The 19,205-nt window shown below is 36.5% G+C and overlaps 1 pseudogene; it reads right to left on the reverse strand.

Annotated features, from left to right (window-relative positions):
• Window positions 1–1,913: 1,913 nt before the first annotated feature.
• On the reverse strand, window positions 1,914–18,375 carry LOC114261280 (cytochrome P450 76T24 pseudogene; annotated as a pseudogene).
• Window positions 18,376–19,205: the final 830 nt, after the last annotated feature.

The following is a 19,205-nucleotide window of genomic DNA, read 5'->3' on the forward strand; positions in this document are numbered from 1 at the left end:
GTTCTGTCTTGTTGAAAGTTTGGTGCTGCTGCTGAGTCATCTGGTGCTGCTGCTGGGTTTCTTTGTTTTTTGGCTGCTGGGTTTGTCACTGTAAAGGTATGTGTCTAAGGCTTGCTGTCTGGTGTATGTTGTCTTAGTGAGTTTGCATCTGGTGTATATGCTGTTTGCTGTTTGCATCTTGTGTGGTTCTGCTGTTTGCATCTACTACTGTGTATGTTGCTGGGGTATGCTTCTGTTGCTGTCTGTTGGTGAAGCTCTGTTCTAGATGTGGAGTTTGAATGATCTGGAGCAAGTACCCTGCCTATTCTTCTGTTGCATGCTGTCTGCTAGAGTATGCTTTTGCCTTTGCTGATGTATGCTGTCTGCTAGAAATGGTGGTTGATTGCTCTGTTGCTAGTTGTTTTGCTATTCATTTTTGTTGAGTGCTGCTACTGTGATGGATTTCAAGTTGTTGTGAGGCTTGGGTGCTAGTGGCGAAGTTGCTAGCTCAGTTAGTGGACCTGTTGCTGGGTGGTGATTATAGGTGATGCCACTGCTGCTGTTAGCTGGGTGGAGAATATAGTCATCACAGGTTTTGCCACTACTGCTGCTAGATGGGTGGTGATTATAGGTGATGCTATTGAATTGGTTTGGAGTTCTCTGGAGTGTGGTCTGCATTGAGGTCTGTGTGCTTATAAGGAGCTGCCCTGTTGCTGGAGTTATTTGTGTGCTGCACGGTGATTGCTGCTGTGAAGTGGGGTATTGGATGCCTTAGGGCTGTAGAGCATTGGGATGTTCTTCTGGTCTGGTGTTTTGCTTATGGGTGATTCTGCAGGTGAATTGTGTGGTTTGAATTGTGTGGGAATGTATTGTGTAGAATGAACTGTGGGTTTGATTTGGGGGTTGAGTTTTTGGGGTTTTTTATTTTCTTTTTGGGCATGGTCGCTCACCATCCCTTTGTGGTTGAGCTCGCAGATGATTGAGCTTTCCTCTCAGTGCCAACCTAGTTGGGATTGGGTTTGTTAGCTATGATGCTTTTCTGCTCTTCCACCTTTTTATTGATGTTCATCTCATATGTATTTGTATGTTTTCGTCATCAATAAAGTTCTTTTTTGCAGATAAAAAAAAAAGAAAGTTGATTGAGGTTAAGTTGTTAAATTGATAGAGTTTATAATTTTTCCCCCTAAAAGTATGACACATGTTGATCATGTGTGCATTTAATCGATCCAATGGGCTGGACACCGAGTTATAAAAAAAAAAATGCTAACAATTGAACTAATTTGAAACAAAGTAAAAATTTCATGATCAAAATTGAAACAATTGAAATTATAGAAATCAAAATGACACGAAAATCAAAATATAGGGACTAGATGTGTAATTCGCCTTTCTTTTTTCCCACTACCATGTGTTCAGAAGGGTGTTGCTATTGTCTCTCTATCTTCTCTCTTCATTATATTTTTATTATGCTTTTACCCGTAAACTAAATTATTATTAAGGTAAAAAAAAATTTAAAACGAAATAACTTTTCATTAAAAAGAGATGAAATAAAAATAATAATAAATTTTTAGGTGAATGTATTGAGAAAAAAGAGCGCTATAAATAGAAAGAAAGGATCATTTGTGACAATTGAGGTAAAATATGCATCAACTAACAAATGATGTAATAATAATGTAACAAATAGCTTTCAATGTGTCCCTTGGAAACATGAAGTAGAAAAAGGCACGCTGTGTTTGGTTGGATGATTGTAGAAGGGATTTGGAAAGAGAAATAGAAAAGGAAAGTGAAATGTGAATAAAATATGTTTATATTTCATCTAATTTCACACTTTTCCCTTTCCTTTTCTCAAATCCCCCAACCAAACACATAAAAGTAAATTGAATTCACTATTATTCTTGATTTAGCACATTGTTGTGCTGGTTGTGATTCCCTCAACTTCAGTTTCTTCTGGTAGTTGAGATAGCACGAAGCGGCGTTGCCCTTTGTAGTGTGAGACCAAAAGTATTAGTCATGTCCAAATTTTCCGTTGTCAAGCCATCAAGAAGCTTCCAGTCAAAATGATACACAAGTGAAGCTATCATCAAGCTCACAACCCTTTGAGCAAGAGGAATCCCGGGACACATTCGACGCCCAAAACCAAAAGGAAGAAAGGCGAAATATTGGCCTTTGTAGTCCATTTCCGATCCCAAAAACCTCTCTGGCATGAACTGAGTTGGGTTTTCCCAGTAACTTGAGTTTTGAGCAATGGCCCACGCATTCACAAGGACTTGGGTGTTCTTCGGAATCAAAAAATCGTGCAGCTTCACGTCTGTTTCGGTTTTGTGGGGTACAAGAAGAGACACTGATAGGTGCAACCTCATTGTTTCTTTCACAACGGCGTGTAAATAAGGCAGTGCAAGGATCTTGGATTCTTCTATTCTTCCTTCTGCTCCTATTGTTTTTGTGACTTCTTCGTGCACTTTCAACATTATATTGGGATGAAGTAGTAATTCAGTCATCGCCCACTCGATTGTATTTGAACTAGTTTCAGTTCCTGCAAGTATCAAATCCTGGGTAAAGAATTTGGTTAGTACTTGTACTAAAGCGAGCCAAATCGTTCTCATTTTTAAATTTAGTCTGCAAGGTAAAAAGTATCATAAGCAATGATAACAGTTATCGAAAAGTAGAGTTCTAATCTCTACTGCGCTGGCAAGGAAAAAAGAAAAAAATCATAAGTGGGACTCACTACTATATTAAAATTCTCCTAAAACTCTCTTTTTAAAGTTCCAAATCATTTTTTATTTTTTAAACCTTAGTCAAGTAAAAAGTATTATGGTGTTGAGAGGAGGAATCAAACAACCAATTTTAAATTAGCCTTATTAGATCGATGCACCAGCCAGCACACAACAAAGCTGTTAAATTTGTGAGAATCTGGTATAACTATATTTGTAATTTAAATTACAATTCCATTTCGTAGCTCGAAATGGCGTGGGTCGAAAGGCCCGAATTTTGACCTTTCTTTGCACACCCACCTTTTCTTTTTTGTACACAGGTAATTCTTACCAAACTCAGACATTTCGTTTCCAAAAAAAAAAGAAGAAAAACAAGAACACAGTATAGAGATTGAGAGAGAGGACGCCGATCAAGGTTGTGTGTGCGAAAGGGTGCCGTCGACGAGGCTGCTGTCGCTTCTACTAGTACCGCCGACGAGGCTGCTGTCGCTGTGTGCGCGAAACGTGCCGCCGCCGCTGCATGTGTGTGCCGAAATGTGAGTGAAATAAAAATGAATGTGGTATGATCTGGTCTTCGAGAAATATGTTTCTTGTAGCAGATTGAATACATTATTAACACAATCCCGTTTCGTAGCAGATTGAATATATTATTAACACAATCCCATTTCGTAGCTCCATGAAATGTTCTGTTGATCGAAATGTTAATGAGCTGTTGATAAAATGTTCTGTTGATCGTGGTTCGAAATGTTCTGTTGATCTATTGATAAAATGTTTTGTTCTGTTAATCTTGTTAATGAGATTGTTTTTTGTTAATCTTGATAAAATGTTTTTTCAAGATTAAAATTTTATCAACATTATTAACACATTTATTGTTGTTAATGAGATTATTGTTATGAGATGAGATTGTTAATCTTGTTACGAAATGGGTTGTTTTTTGTTGATGAAAAAAAATGTTGTATTGATGAAATCTACTGCTGTTAAGGAACATTGTTGTTGATGAAAAATATGTTTTGTTGATGAAATCGAGTGCTATTAAGGAACATTGTTGTTGATGAAAATCAAAAAGGAACTTCATGAAAATTTAACAAGATTAACAAAATTCACATTGTTATTGTTATGAAATATACTGCTGTTACAAAATTAACATTGTTGTTATGAAATCTGTTACAAAATTAACATTGTTGTTGTTATAAAATCTGTTCATAACAAGGAACTTAATGAATTCCAAATTCAATGTTCTGTTCATAACAAAGAATAATTCAATGTTCTGTTCTGTTCTGTTCTATTCAATGAACTTCATGAATTCAAAATTAATTCAATGAATAATTCAATGCTCATAACAAGGTATTTTTCTATAGATTTCCATTTTGGCAGTGATCCACTTACTTGAAAGTTATGTTTTCTATCAGATTTCATTGAAGGGCACTCCACATCAAGTCACTTACTTTGCTGAGAAGAATCTGTACCTACTTTGAAGCTACAATAGATATTGATTCAATGAATAATTCATTCAATGTGAGTGAGGAAGTTGAAAAATAAGATAACAATGTTGAATTTAATGAGAGTGGTGAAGTTGAAGAACCAAAGAAGGGGATGCGTTTTATCTCCAAGCAAGAAGTACACACATTTTATGCAAAATATGCGAAACAACTTGGATTTGCTATAGCTTATAGAACACAAAATGTAACAAGGGATGGGGAAGTAAAGACTTTGGAATTGAATGTACTCGGGCGCAGAATAGAACAAAAAGATCAGAAGTAAATCTCCTTGAACCATCTTTGTCATCAAAAATAGATTGTAAAGCAAGGGTTAGAGCCACTCTACAAAAAGATGGAAGATATAAGTTAACCACGGTTGTGCTTGAGCACACTCATGATTTCATTCCGACTGACTCATGGCATTTTCCAATGAATAAGAGGATTCTTACTCCAGTGAAGAGGAGACTAGAAGTTAACGATGCAACAGGGATTGAGGCGGCTAGGAATTTTCATTCCATAGTTGTTGAAGCGGGGGGATATGAGGCATTAACATTTGATGAACCAGATGCAAGGAATTCTATTCAAAATGCTAGAAGATTGAGACTTAGGGTAGGCGACGCCGAATCAGTTACATTTTATTTTCATAAAATACAACAACAAAATTCGAACTTCTATTCGGCAATTGACCTTGATGAAGATGATCGCATGCGAAACTTGTTTTGGGCGGATGCAAGGAGTAGGGCGGCTTATAAAGCATTTGTAGATGTTGTCTCTTTTGACATAACCTATTTGAAAAACAAATATGATATGCCGTCTGCTCCGTTTGTAGGAGTTAATCACCACGGTCACTCAATTTTGTTTGGTTGTGAGTTGTTAAGTAATGAGAACACGGAGACATTTGTTTGGCTTTTCAAAGAATGGTTAAGTTGCATGTCAGATGCTCCCCCAAAAGTGATAATAACTGACCAGTGCAGAGCTATGCAAAATGCCATAGAAATTGTCTTCCCACAGGCTCGGCATCATTGGTGTTTATGGCATATTATGAAGAAAATTCTGGAGAAATTGCGAGGATATTCACAATATGAGTCCATAAAGGTTGCTTTGAGTAATGTAGTTTATGATTCATTCACAAAAGATGAATTTGAGGAATATTGGGAAGCAATGATTGAAAATTTCAATTTGAATGATAACGAGTGGTTGGGGGTATTATACCATGAGCGACATAGGTGGATTCCTGCTTATGTCGAAGACATATTTTGGGCTGGCATGTCAACTACACAACCAAGTGAGAATATGAATGCATTCTTTGATGGATATGTGAACTCCAAGACAACATTAAAGCAATTTGTTGAGTAGTATGACAATGCGTTGAGAAGTAAGGTAGAGAAGGAGACAAAAGCAGATTTTAAGTCTCGTAACAAATTATATGATTGCTTAACGGTGTATCGTTTGGAGAAGCAATTTCGTGCAGCTTACACTAATTCAAAATTTAAGGAAGTTCAACTAGAAATGAAGCATCTAGTGTATTGTCGTGCAAATCTTATCAAAGAGGAGGGTGCAATTTGTACCTATCATATGAGGGAGGCTGTTGTTGTGGGTGAAGGGATGGAGAAAGTGGAATTTGTTGTGTATTTTAATTCAACTGAATGTGAGCTCCAATATATGTGTCGGTTGTTTGAGTTTAGAGGTATTATGTGTGCCTATTAACTTTGTGTTCTCATTGAGAGATCCATATATGAGGTGCCAAATAAATACATTGTTTCGAGATGGAGAAAAGACTTGGAAAGAGGCTACACATGCATTCCAACCACATATACTAACTTTGGCTCTTCTCTACATCCAAAGTTGCATGATAACTATCATAACACGTTGGATGAGATCCTAGAACTTGCTACCAATGATGATGGTAAACACAAAGTGATTCAACTTGGGTTGATGAAAATCAAGGATGAAGTGAGAATAGTTCAATCAAGTAGTGCGAGTAATGTGCCATGTACTAGTACTTTACCACCTTCGAGTACTACTTTACCACCTTCCCATACTTCCCCAAAAAGTCTGCCTCGTATCAATACTAGAAAAGAAAGCATGACTCGCAAGGTACTCAGTCCTTTGGTTGCTCGAAGAAGAGGCCGTCCATGTACGAAACGGAAGGTTAGCAAGGTTGATACAATAGTGAATCGGTTGAAGGGAAAAAATAAGAAGGCTAATCCGGTACATGTACATTTTTCATTCCGCACTACATATATATATTGCAAAATTTGTTAAACTTCAAATATTCATCAATGAACCTGTGCTATAGGGTCAGAAGGTGCGTCAAGGTGAACCTCGTAAGTTAAGCTTTCCTTGTACGGGAGGCGTGTAACACACTATGTATGAACTGGTATGCGTTAAATATAAAAGTTCTTTTGTGTTAACATTTTTGGCTTTTAATTTTATTGCTTGAAATTACTAATTCACTTGTGTTACTATTTCATTATTAAGTGCCGCCAAATCAATCTTACTATTGTCCTTCTATGGATGCCATAGCAGACAGTATGTATGTACCATTATGTGTTGAACGGACTTAATATATTGCACTTTGTTTGTTATCGGTTGATATTGGTGAATATGTTTGTGAATTTTTTTTTAATATTTACTTTATTTTTACAGGCACCAGTTAGTACGATTGGGGACGACATTGGAAACACATCTCATACTCAAGTTGGAATGCTCAACAATATTACCAGTCAAAGTTCGATAGTACCATCAAATTTTGTTGACTTGAACATCGACGGGGATTCATTTTTTTTTTTTAGTTTCGAAGTGGTAATTGTAACCTATGTATGTTGACTGAAAGGGTATGACTGAATTTGTATGTTTAGTGAATTTGTTGAATTTCAGCTGTTGAACATGGACCATTCATGAGTGAACCTGTGTATGTTGAACCTGTGTGAAACCTGTTATAATGAAGACCTGTGTATGTTGAACCTATGTTGAATTTGTATGTTCATTTAATATAAATGTTGTGGCTAGAAACCTGTTATAATTTTCTCATTATAAAATTTAACATGGTTCAGAGCAATTGATCCTTGCTGCTGTGGTGTTCCAGTAGCTTTTGCTTCATGAACTATATTGCTAGTCCTTGTTGTCCATTCAATCTCCAACTCAGCTAATGTATTTTGGTACCAAAAATTTCTTGTTCTAGTAAGCAGTTGTCTCTATTGGAACTTCCTTGGTATTAGTTTTCTTCTTCCTCCTTGGGATTTTCACAATCTGATAAGTCATGTAGGTTTTCAATTGTGTTTCACACCTTCCAAATTTGCCTTCAAGACCTTTGGCCCTTTCTCCATCGGAGTTTTTAAACAAACAAAAAAACAAAAAAGAAAAAAAAGAGAAAAGAATATATAGCAACAGGAACTATCTCCAATATGTTAGCAGGAGTCAACAGTAAAACCAGTGTGGCTAAGAAGACCCACCAGGCGAAGAATAAGCCAAAGTTTGGCAATAAATTGCCCAAGAATGGTGGCACCATGATCAGGTTAATCTTAGAGACCAAATCCAGAGATTTTGAGTACCTGTTTGCTCTTCAAATTAACATAATAACAAGTGGCTAGAAACCTGTTATGTTCACTTAACAGAGCCTATATTCATTCAACTTAATAAGTGGCTAGAAACCTGTACCTGTTCATTCAAACCTGTTATGTTCAAACAAGCAAACAAGTTCATTCATTCATTCATACACAGATTGTTTGAGTACCTGTTATGTTCAAACAAACAAGTTCATTCATACACATTATTCATCTCATAACAGAGCCTACATTCATACACATATTTTTCTATTAAATAATAGACACTATTAATAACAGATTTTTAACAGCAGATTTAAAATCTCATAACAAAGCCTACATTCATTCAACCAACAGATTTTTCACCTATTAATTAAGCAACCAACCAACAGATTTTGAAGCGCCAACAAAAAAATACAAAACAAGTAGAAAAGTAGATTACATTTATAGCATGTTCAAAAACCTAACAATTGAGTGATTTACATGATAAAGTACAAAAATGCACAAAATACAATGACATAAGTCATTGCCTTCAAAATCTTCTCCATCCTTTGAAGCCTTCTCTCATGCTCATGAATTGCATTGTCCATCAGGTCATTTCTTCTCCTTAGATCATTAATTTCATCTGTTCTTGAATCTATCCGAGGTCCACCATTGGCACGGATTGTGGAGGTAATGTCGTCGTTGTCATCATCATCTGCCCAACTGAAGTAATTGCAGTTTTCGTTCGCACTCTACAATACAGAAGAATCAGTTAATCAATAAATGACAAATGAAATTTGTAAAAAATAAAAGATTAATTTATATAACAGATACTTACATATTTTGTTGGGCAAACGAAAAAGGCACGTCCTTCATTTCCATTCTCATTGGCTCATACAATATGCACCGCCGCTGTTCTTCCACAATTACACAATCTTGGCTTTAATCGTATGTTCCTATTATTAGTAGAAGATGAAGCCATTTTTTTATCTGCATAAAAATGATATGTTGAATTAACCAGGTTAATCTTGATAACAGAGTTCAATCTTGAATTAATTTGGTTAACAGACTTCTTGAAACTATCGTACATTCAGAGGATCTAGAAACAATCTTCAATTAATTTGGTTAACAGATTTCTTGAAACAAATCAATAACGACTTCTAAGTTCAAGAATTGAATAGTTTTTGTTGGAATTTAGAAATCTTGAAATTATCGTAGATTCATAGGATTTTGATTTCACCCTGTTGGTTATTGAGAGTACAAAGTATTAGGAAAACAAAAATAATGAATCTTATGGGTTTCTTTTCAATTGTAAAAAAAAAAAAACTAAACTCAACGAAGGGGTTAAGTAATTTACATTGTTATAGAGCACTTCAAATCTTAAATTTTTATTTTCTTTTATTTTGATTGGCAACAAAGAAATTTTAAACAAGAAGCACTAGTGACCACTTCACATCATTCAGATACCAAGATTTGGATTTGAATGTTAAAGAAAAAGCCACTTTCAAAAAAATTGTGAAAAAAATAGAAGTTAGGAAAAGGACTACCCATCAAGCTTTTTTCTGTCATTTTCATCTTTTTCTATAGTATTTAGATTACAAAAACAGTTTTGACATGACAATATTAAAAACTCTTGCCAATCACTCACATGATTTTCATCTTTCTTTTCAAAAGTTTTATACTGATGTTAAGTATTTATCTATCTAGTTTTCTCTATGTTATCTCAGCAAGCAAACAAAGGGGTTTTGGCTCATAAGGAGGGGTAGGGGTGCTGTGTGCTAATGAAGACCGAAGGGATTTAGTTTCATGTTAGAATAAAATGTAAGGGCAATTATATAGGAGCATGCAACTGAACCGATAACATACCTAAGAATGACTTCAAATTAATGATCCAAAATCATCCTATTATTTGCTTTCAGTCATCAAACAAGCCAGGTCTGCTTCGATTCTCACAAACATAGCCACCATTTGATTAAGATTTCTTTTTGACAGAAATAGTAATGAATCTTATGAATGTGTGAAGTTGACTTGAAATCGATATTCAAGCAGCAAGGAAGAATTTCAAAGCCCAGATGAAGATTACAGCCACCATTTGATTAAGATTTCTTTTCGACAGAAATAGTAATGAGTCTTATGAATGTGTGAAGTTGACTTGAAATCAATATTCAAGCAGCAAGGAAGAATTTCAAAGCCCAGATGAAGATTTTGAATCAAGAGAAAAACCTTAGTCGAACTTAGGGTTAAATCAATGAGGTCATCTTCAATAACACTTCAAATTTTATGACTGAAATTGAAGTCGATGCTGTCCTTTGATTTCAAAATCACGAACTGTTAGGTTCACGAACTAGAATACAAATTAGAAAATTCAACTAGTTATGTTTGTTCACTATTGAACAAGGCGTAAAAAAATCATCACAATATCCAAGCCTCATGTTGAGGCAAAATATGCTTCATTGCTTTGGTACACCCCACAAGAGGAGGCTTTATCACAAATGATCATGGAGTATACATTTTGTGATAATGTAGAACCTTTAACTTTTATCAATATCATTGGAAATTTGGAAATCTTGAATCATTATTCCCAAATCCCAAACCTATTCTGTTTTATATCTATTATAACAGAGTTCATTCTTGAAAGGCAAATCCCAAACCCTAAAACATCACAAATTACAGCCAAATCCCAAACCCTAACACAAATTTCAAGCAAAATCCAATCCCAAACACTCCCAATCGACTAATTTCTAAAAAAATTGAAGCCAAACGTAAATCCCTAACTTTGCGATTTTTCATTTACCTCAGATTCGCTGTCGCAGGCTCTCGTTTGTCCTCCGTCATCGTTCGTCGTCCTTCGTCCTCCATCCTCCGTCGTCGTTCGTCCACTGTCTCCTCGTCCTTTGTGTCCCCCGTCTTGTCTTCCTTTGTACTCCTTCAAGGCCAGGGTGAAGAGATAGAGAGGAGAGAGGGATGAGGCGAGAGTGAGGGAGAGGTGCTGATTTCTTTCTGATTTCTTTCGAGCTACAAAATGGAGTTGACTGTAAAGGCGAAGAGGGAAGATATCGAGAGGAGAGAGAAATTTCAAATTTCGAGCCATTTGAGCCCTTCAATTTTCGAGCTATGGACCATTTTTCTTTAAATTATATTGGTAGTTCCTACATTTTATCTTTTATAGTATTTTGGTCTCTATAATTTTATTTAACTCAACTTTGACACTTAATTTAGATTGTGTATCAATTAGTTCAATTGATAATGCAGATTAGGATTTTTGAAAGAAAATAGTCACTAAGTTGGTTCAGATTAATTCACTGAGTTGAACAAGTTTACAATTTTTCCTATATAAACATAATAAATGCGCTTATGTGCAAATTTTCTATAAAAAAAATACTAATAATTGTAATCAATTGAACGAAATTGAAAGAAAATTATAAATTTGAAGATTAAAATCGAGTCAATTGAAATTACATGAATGAAAATAATAGAATGGCCAAAGTATATGGACTACTAGTATAATTTGTCCATAGTTGATCAATGTTTCTTTATAGACAAATATTTTCGGAAAAATTACGTCATTTTAGTTCTTGTAATTTTAATTGGCTCCATTTCAACCATAAATTCATGATTTTGTCTCAATTTGGTCCAATTGATTTAACTCTTAGCATTTTTTTTAATGAAAAATATATACATAAATATCATGTGTCATATTTTTAAGGGCAAATATATAAACTTACTCAACTCAGTGAGTTAATTTCAACTAATTTAGTAATAATTTTTCTTAAAAACACTAACAATATTATCAATTGAACCAAATTGACATAAAATCTAAAATTAAAAGTCAAAATTAAACTAATTAAAAGTGTAGGGATCAAAATGATATAAAGGATAACATATAAGTACTTTTGGTGTAATTTTTTGAGTATTTATCTTAAATTTATTTTTTTATTAGTAGAATTGAGATTTTGTTTAGATGAAATTAATGGATTTTATGTTGACTGAAGTTGAGATTGTGTTCAAACTTCAAACACCCCTAACCACCAACATGGTTTGAGAGAGAAAGAGAGAGAGCATACCACAAGTAAGATTTTGATATGCTTGCAATTGAATTCAGACTCATTTTCTTGGCTATAATCAAGCAGAGAATCCAACAAGTCCCCATAGCTCGACAAATTGGATTCTCTATGTTTGAGCCGCCGAGTGACGAACCCATCACTGATAGCATCAAGCCAGTCATAAGCAACCTTAGCTTTGCGCCTTAATCCTTGAGGATCAAATGGCTTCAACCATGGGAACACTTCTGCAATGTTAAACTTCCCATGAACCACTATCAGTGTCTTCACCGCATTTAGGAACTCCTGTACCTCACCAGACTTGAACCCAACCACATTTATAGAGAAACAAGTGTTCGACATTTGATTTAGAGCAGTAGTGAATGCCAACTCTCCGATTGCCACCGCTCGATCTCTCCTCTCTCTAACATGTTCAATCATCTCTTCCACAGCTTTGTGTCTGAGTCCTCGCAAGGTGTCTAGCTTTTGTGGGTGAGTTAGGTACGTGTTCAATGCTTGGCGTATGAACCGCCATTGATCGCCCGCGGAGATCCAGAGCACGGCCATGTCGTGGTTCTCGAGCGCTGTGACAGCATCGGGGACGGTTCTGCCAGAGAAAGGCTCGTTATGCTTCTGGAGGATCTCTCTGGCTATGTCTGGCGATGAAGCCACCACGCTGGTTTTACTGTCGAGACTTATGGACATGAGTGGGCCATACATCTCAGCTAGCTTTGCTAGTGATTCGTGGGGCTTTGGACCGACCTCGAAGAGGTTGTCGAAGAGAGGGAGTGATGTAGAACAAGTAGCCGAAGACTTCTTGGAACAATTGGACTGATAAAAGGCAAGAAAAAAGATGTAGAACAAAAATTCTATACTTTTTATATTTCTTAATTTTATTATTTAGAATTAGGTTTTTGACTAGGATTTTAAATAGTTTAGAAGTTTTAGTCTCATAGGTTTCTTAATTTGTGTTGATTTAAGTTTCCTAGTTTATTTTGGAATCACTTTTCCTACAAGTATTAAGTTTAGTCTATCATAAATAAGCCTACAAGCATATGTAATTTTTATTCATTCAATAATATTTTTAAGAGTTTTTCTTCTATCTTCCTTGTGGATTCAAGGGTGTTCTTGTGGATTCAAGAATTCTCGTCTACTAGAACGATATCTAGTCTCGTGTGATTTATTCCGCTGCGTCAAGTGGTATCAGAGCAAGGATTCACCTGGCTCAATAGCACAAGACAGAGTAGATCATGCAAACCCTACTGGCGGTGATCGTGGGGTCGAGGCCGTGTGGATAGTGTAACGCCCTCAAAATAATAACATTAAACCCATCAAATAAGACATGCATTGATATGTAAAAGTTCCCCATTCTTCCATATATCAGAATTCCATTACATAAGTATTACATGTTAACAACAAAAGCAAATGCCCTAAGGGCTTACAGCTTTCCAAGTTAACACTTGGTTACAACAAAATAGTACTAACTCATACACATTAAGCCCTTGGCTTGAATTTACAAGTAATACATCAAAAAGTAAAACGACAAAAGTATGTCCGCCTCTAGCCTCCCAAGCTATGTCCTTGGAGGTGGCATGCTACCTGTACCTGAAAATGATATTCCCATATAGGGTGAGCCACAGCCCAGCAAAAATATACTAAACCAACCATGAACAATGACTAAAAGATTAGCAATTGATAGATGGCCAACATTGATACATTCACATAAATCACATATTTATGTCATACGACTTATGAGTCCAAGTTACTTTTCATTTTCCCTCTTTCAACAGATAAGCATATTAGCTCTATCATCATCACAATAGATATGTATAACAACAATATCCCACATTCACAGATAAGCATATAAGCTATATCCACACTTCACAAAGATAAGCATATAAGCTCTATCTTCACTTCTCTAGACAAGCATATGAGCTGTATCTACGGAGTTCATCCCCTATCTTCTCCCAATACTATCCGGTTTAGAGGTACATCCCCCATCTTCCCCTAAACCGCGGAGTACATCCCCCATCTCCTCCTCTACACATAACGTATACAAACACATTGGTTCTATATACAATCACTCAATACATACAGTTAATGTATTCTATCAACCATCAAGTTCCATGACACATTCCATTGATTAGTTTCCGTTTGCCTAATCATCATGCATTGTCTACAACAATCACGACTATCCTCCACCGATAGCCCAAAGTAGTTATTTCTAAACAGAAAATAAATGCACAATGGATATTCAATCAACATTTCTTTTCCTCATTTCTCATAATTAATTATCCCAATTAATCAAACAATGTAATTAGGTCATTATCCATAATTAACATTTCAACCCTTAGGTTCCATTTTCACCAATGATTCAACATTTATTCCATTTCTCTATGCCAAACATGCATCTAGGTTTATCATGAATAAAACCCCAACTTTTATAAAATAACACAAAAGCCCCAAACTTTCACAAAATTACCAGACCAACCCCAACATCTCAAAATACTAAAATTTAAAGACAAAATCCATAGAGAGGAGTAGGATATCCCTACCTCGAAGTTTGAGCCAAAAAGGAGATGAAGACTCGAAGATCAACGTGCTCCAAATCCAAACTTTTTCAGATTAAGTCGAAGCTCTCAACACCCTCTATCTTTTTAACAAAGGCCCTAGGCTAGATTCACACTCTAGGGAGATCAAATTTTAGAGAGAGTGTAAGTTTAGAGAGAGAGAGTCTTGGATCAAGGGTTTGAAAGAAAAATAAAGTGAAAAAGTGATGTTCAAAATCGCTACTGTCCGCTGATATAAAACACGCTCGCTCGAGCGAAGACTTTGTCGCTCGAGCGACCAGACACAGAAAACTCTCGCTCGAGCCAAGAAGTTCTCGCTCGAGCCCAAAACTCAGAAGTGCGCTCGAGCGAAAGAATGCTCGCTCGAGCCAACAACTCAAACCCTCAGGTCTGCAACCAGCACGCTCGAGCGACAGACTTCTCGCTCGAGCGAAGAACAAACCAGACCGCTCGAGCGAAGAAAGCTCGTTCGAGCCAAGAAATGCAACTCTCAGGTCCAGAACCAGACGCAATCGCTCGCTCGAGCGAAGCCACTCTGGCTCGATCCACCAGACACGAACTCAACTCTCGCTCGAGCGACCAACTCCTCGCTCGAGCGAAGGTCCAAAAATCTGGGCAGCAGCACTAGGCTCCCAAACACAACCAACCTGTAACAAACCTGCCCAACACATCCTATAACTCAAATATACAAAGTAAAAAGGATGTAAACAAGATAATAAACAACTACAACATCCACAGACACATGTCCGGATCACTGTTCGACAAGGGTAAACCCGGGATCGCTATAGATAGCATATGAGAGACAACAAGAGCAGTTGAACGAAATTCGTGATCTACTTATTGGCCTGAATCTCAATGCCAATAACAGGCCACCAGTGGTTGATAGGGTCCGTGCTAAGGGAGTTGCCCAAGGCCAACCTATTAACCAGAACAGAGTGCGCACCGAAGGATTTGCCCGAGGTCAACCTGTTTAGAATACTCCTAGACGTCCCCTTCGTTGTCCATCTGATCGTGAGGAGGAGTCCGAACCCGAGTTTGAACCACATCCAGCTAACTATTAACCCCGAAGGCAACAACAACAAGGGTTCAATGAGTACCGAATGAAGATAGATCTTCCCCATATTGAGAATTTTCTTGACTGGCTTTCAGAGGTGGAGCGATTTTTTGGGATGATGGATGTTCCAGAATCAAAGATGGTGAAATTAGTGGCGTACAAACTAAAAGGAGGTGCTGCGGTATGGTGGGATCAATTGCAGAAAAATAGGCATCCAAAAGGAAAAGAAAAACTCTTAAAAATATTATTGAATGAATAAAAATTACATATGCTTGTAGGCTTATTTATAATAGCCTAAACCTAATACTTGTAGGAAAAGTGATTCCAAAATAAACTAGGAAACTTAAATCAACACAAATTAAGAAACCTAAGAGAACTAGGAAACCTAAGAGACTAAAAATTCTAAACTATTTAAAATCCTAGTCAAAAACCTAATTCTAAATAATAAAATTAAGAAATATAAAAATTATAGAATTTTGTTCTACATCTTTTTTCTTGCCTTTTGTCGGTCCAATTGTTCAAAGAAGTCTTCGGCTACTTGTTCTACATCAGTCCCTTCTTCTTGGAGAGAACTCGACCTCGAGTTCGATTCTGGATAGAGGGGTTCTTCAGCATGATACTCATATAAATCAGCTACATTAAAAGTCTTGGACATTGTTATTGGTTTTCTTCAACACCCTATATGGACCATACTTGCGAGGCTTCAATTTGTTGTATGTGTCAACTGGAAATCTGTCTTTGCGCAAAAACACCATTACTGAATCTCCTTCCTTGAACAGTTTGGAGCGCCGATGGTTGTCTGCAGCTGCCTTATATTTGGTATTTGTTTCCTCCAGCTTCTGTCGTACTTCTTCTTGTATTGTTTGGGCTTGTGTGGCCATGGTTTCGGCGGCAATACTCACTCCTGGACCCTGAGGCAAACAGAGCAAATCAACTGCATGTTTTGGAGGCGTGACATACACTAGAGAGAATGGTGACTTTCCTGTGGCACTGTGAACTGCGCTATTATATGCAAATTCTGCTTGAGGCAAAGCAAGATCCCATTGCTTTGGTTTGTCTCCACAAATGCTACAAACCAAATTGCCCAAAGTCCTATTAGTCACCTCTGTTTGACCATCTGTTTGAGGATGCGTGGTTGAACTACGATTCAAGGCTGTGTTAAATATCTTCCACAAAGTCACCCAGAAGTGGCTAAGGAGCTTGACATCACGATCTGAGGTAATGGATTGAGGGACTCCATGCAAACGAACTACTTCTCGAAAGAATAATTGAGCCACATGAGAGGTGTCTAAAGTCTTTCGACAAGGAATAAAATGGGCCATCTATGAAAACCTGTCGACCACTATGAACACAGAATCAACTCCACATTGGGTACGAGGAGTCCCAACACAAAGTCCATCGACAAGTCTTCCCATATGCTGTTAGGAACGGGTAGAGGCATATAGAGGCCATTATTCTGAGACTGCCCTTTGGATACTTGACAAATGTAGCATTTCTTCACAAAATTGCCAACATCTCGCTTCAACTGAGGCCATAAATATCGTTCTTCCATACTTGCAATAGTCTTGTCCCTGCCCAAATGTCCACTTAAGCCACTACCATGGAGATATCGAATTAGTTTCTCTCGCAAAGAGCTACAGGGAATGCAAAAGCGATTTCCTCGAAATAGATAGGCATCGGTGATCTGGAAATCAGTTACTGGTTGTCTTTGAATACACTTTGCCCATAGCTCCTTGAAGTCATCATCATCAGGATAAAGTTCTTTCAGGAACTCAAAACCCACAATCTCATGTGTCAACGTGACTAATAAACTAGCCCGTTGACTCAAGGCATCCGCGACTCGATTCAAAACCCCTGATTTGTGGCGAATAGTAAAAGGAAATTTTTGAAGGAAAGTAGACCATCTTACATGCATGTTATCTAGGTGCTTCTGGCTGTTGATAAACTTTAAGGCTTGATGATTAGTATACAACATAAACTCTCTCTGCATCAGGTAATGTTCCCAATGCTTCAAAGCTTGAATCACAGCATAAAATTCTTGGTCGGAAGTGCTCCACTTTTGCCGAGCTTCACTTAATTTTTCACTGAAAAAGGCCACTGGTTTATGTTCTTGAGATAAGACAGCCCCAATGCCTACACCACTAGCATCACACTCTACCTCAAAAATCTTCTCAAAACTGGGCAAAACTAGCACTGGTGCAGTGCACAACTTCTCTTTGATCAGCAAGAAGCTCTCTTCTGCATCATCATTACACAGGAATTTTCCTTTCTTCATGCACTCTGTTATTGGTGCCACAATAGTGCTGAAACTTCAAATGAAACGAATATAAAACGTAGCCAACCCATGGAAACTCCGAACATCACTAACAGTCTTGGGTGTTGGCCACTCTTGGATGGCTCGAACCTTCTCTTGATCCACATGAATGCCATCTGAACTAACCACATAACCCAAGAACAACAAACTACTTGTAAGGAAACTGCACTTCTTAAGGTTAATGTACAACTTGCTTACCTCCAGTGCTGTCAACACCTCTCGTAAATGGGCCATGTGGTCCTCCTCTGATTTACTGTAGATTAATATGTCATCAAAATAAACCACGACAAATTTCCCAGTAAAAGGTCGTAATACTTGATGCATCACTCGCATGAAGGTGGTAGGAGCATTAGAAAGGCTGAATGGCATAACCAATCATTCATATTAACCATCCTTAGTCTTGAATGCTGTTTTCCATTCATCCCCAGGATGGATTCGAATTTGATGGTACCCACTTCGTAGATCGATCTTTGAAACTTTGATCCTTCTAGCATGTCCAACATATCATCTAGTCCCTGTGTATTTCGCTGCGTCAAGTGGTATTCTCGTCTACTAGAATGATATCTAGTCTCGTGTGATTTATTCTGCTGCGTCAGGGAGGCCAATGGGGCCTGGTGGGAGTGTTCTTCTTCTAAGAAACAATGCAAGGCCGTGGATAACTATCAAGAAAAAAAGGGAGAACAGCAGACAACCAAGGAACTCCATTTTAAGATTTATGTTATGTTCATCTCCGTACGAGTTTTTCTCTCTAATCTGTGATCATATTTATATAGGTATGTGCACATTTAAGGCTACAATTTTATTTATTTATTTAGTTGGGATATTATTTTGACCCATACGTATTATTATTATTTTTTAATATATTGTGACCCGTGTATAACTCCTTTCTGCGATTGGGATCGTCCCTCCTTATTTTCTATATTAAAAAGTAAAATATTTATTTAAAATATTTAAAAATTTTATTAAAAATAAAAAAATATATGAACAATAAAAAAATTTAATTTAAAAAAAATTAATTTCAAAAAATTAGAATCAAGATGAATAATAATTGGTCTCCTAAAACTTTTTGTAATGATATATATATTGAAACAACCTTTTTGTAACTATGGAAATTGATTTTTTTAATACTTTTTGTAACAATTTTTTTTTTTACTCTTAAGAATGAGTTTAAAACTAATCATTGGGGTTGTTTGGGAAAGGATTTTTTTAATTTTTTAGCTTAAAATTCACAAAAAGATAAAATAGGTTAAAAATAAATAAGACAAAATATCACATCAAATTTATGATCATTTTATTTTTTCTCTCACAAACATCACATCCATTTACAAAAAAATCCAACTATTTTTTCAAAAATAAAATATTTTAGCCTACTAAAATAACCTACTTACTAAAAGGGGTGAACATGGTTCAAATTGGTTGGATTTGAGATAAAATAAGGATCAATTGGTTGTTTACGATTACATAAAAATTGAAACCAATTTAATTCATTTAAGAAAAATATTTAGTAGCTCAAATTTGTGTGGCCTGAATGGCTT

The sequence above is a fragment of the Camellia sinensis genome, chromosome 11 (assembly GCF_055761805.1).
Source record: "Camellia sinensis isolate YWXY chromosome 11, ASM5576180v1, whole genome shotgun sequence".
NCBI lineage: Eukaryota > Viridiplantae > Streptophyta > Magnoliopsida > Ericales > Theaceae > Camellia > Camellia sinensis.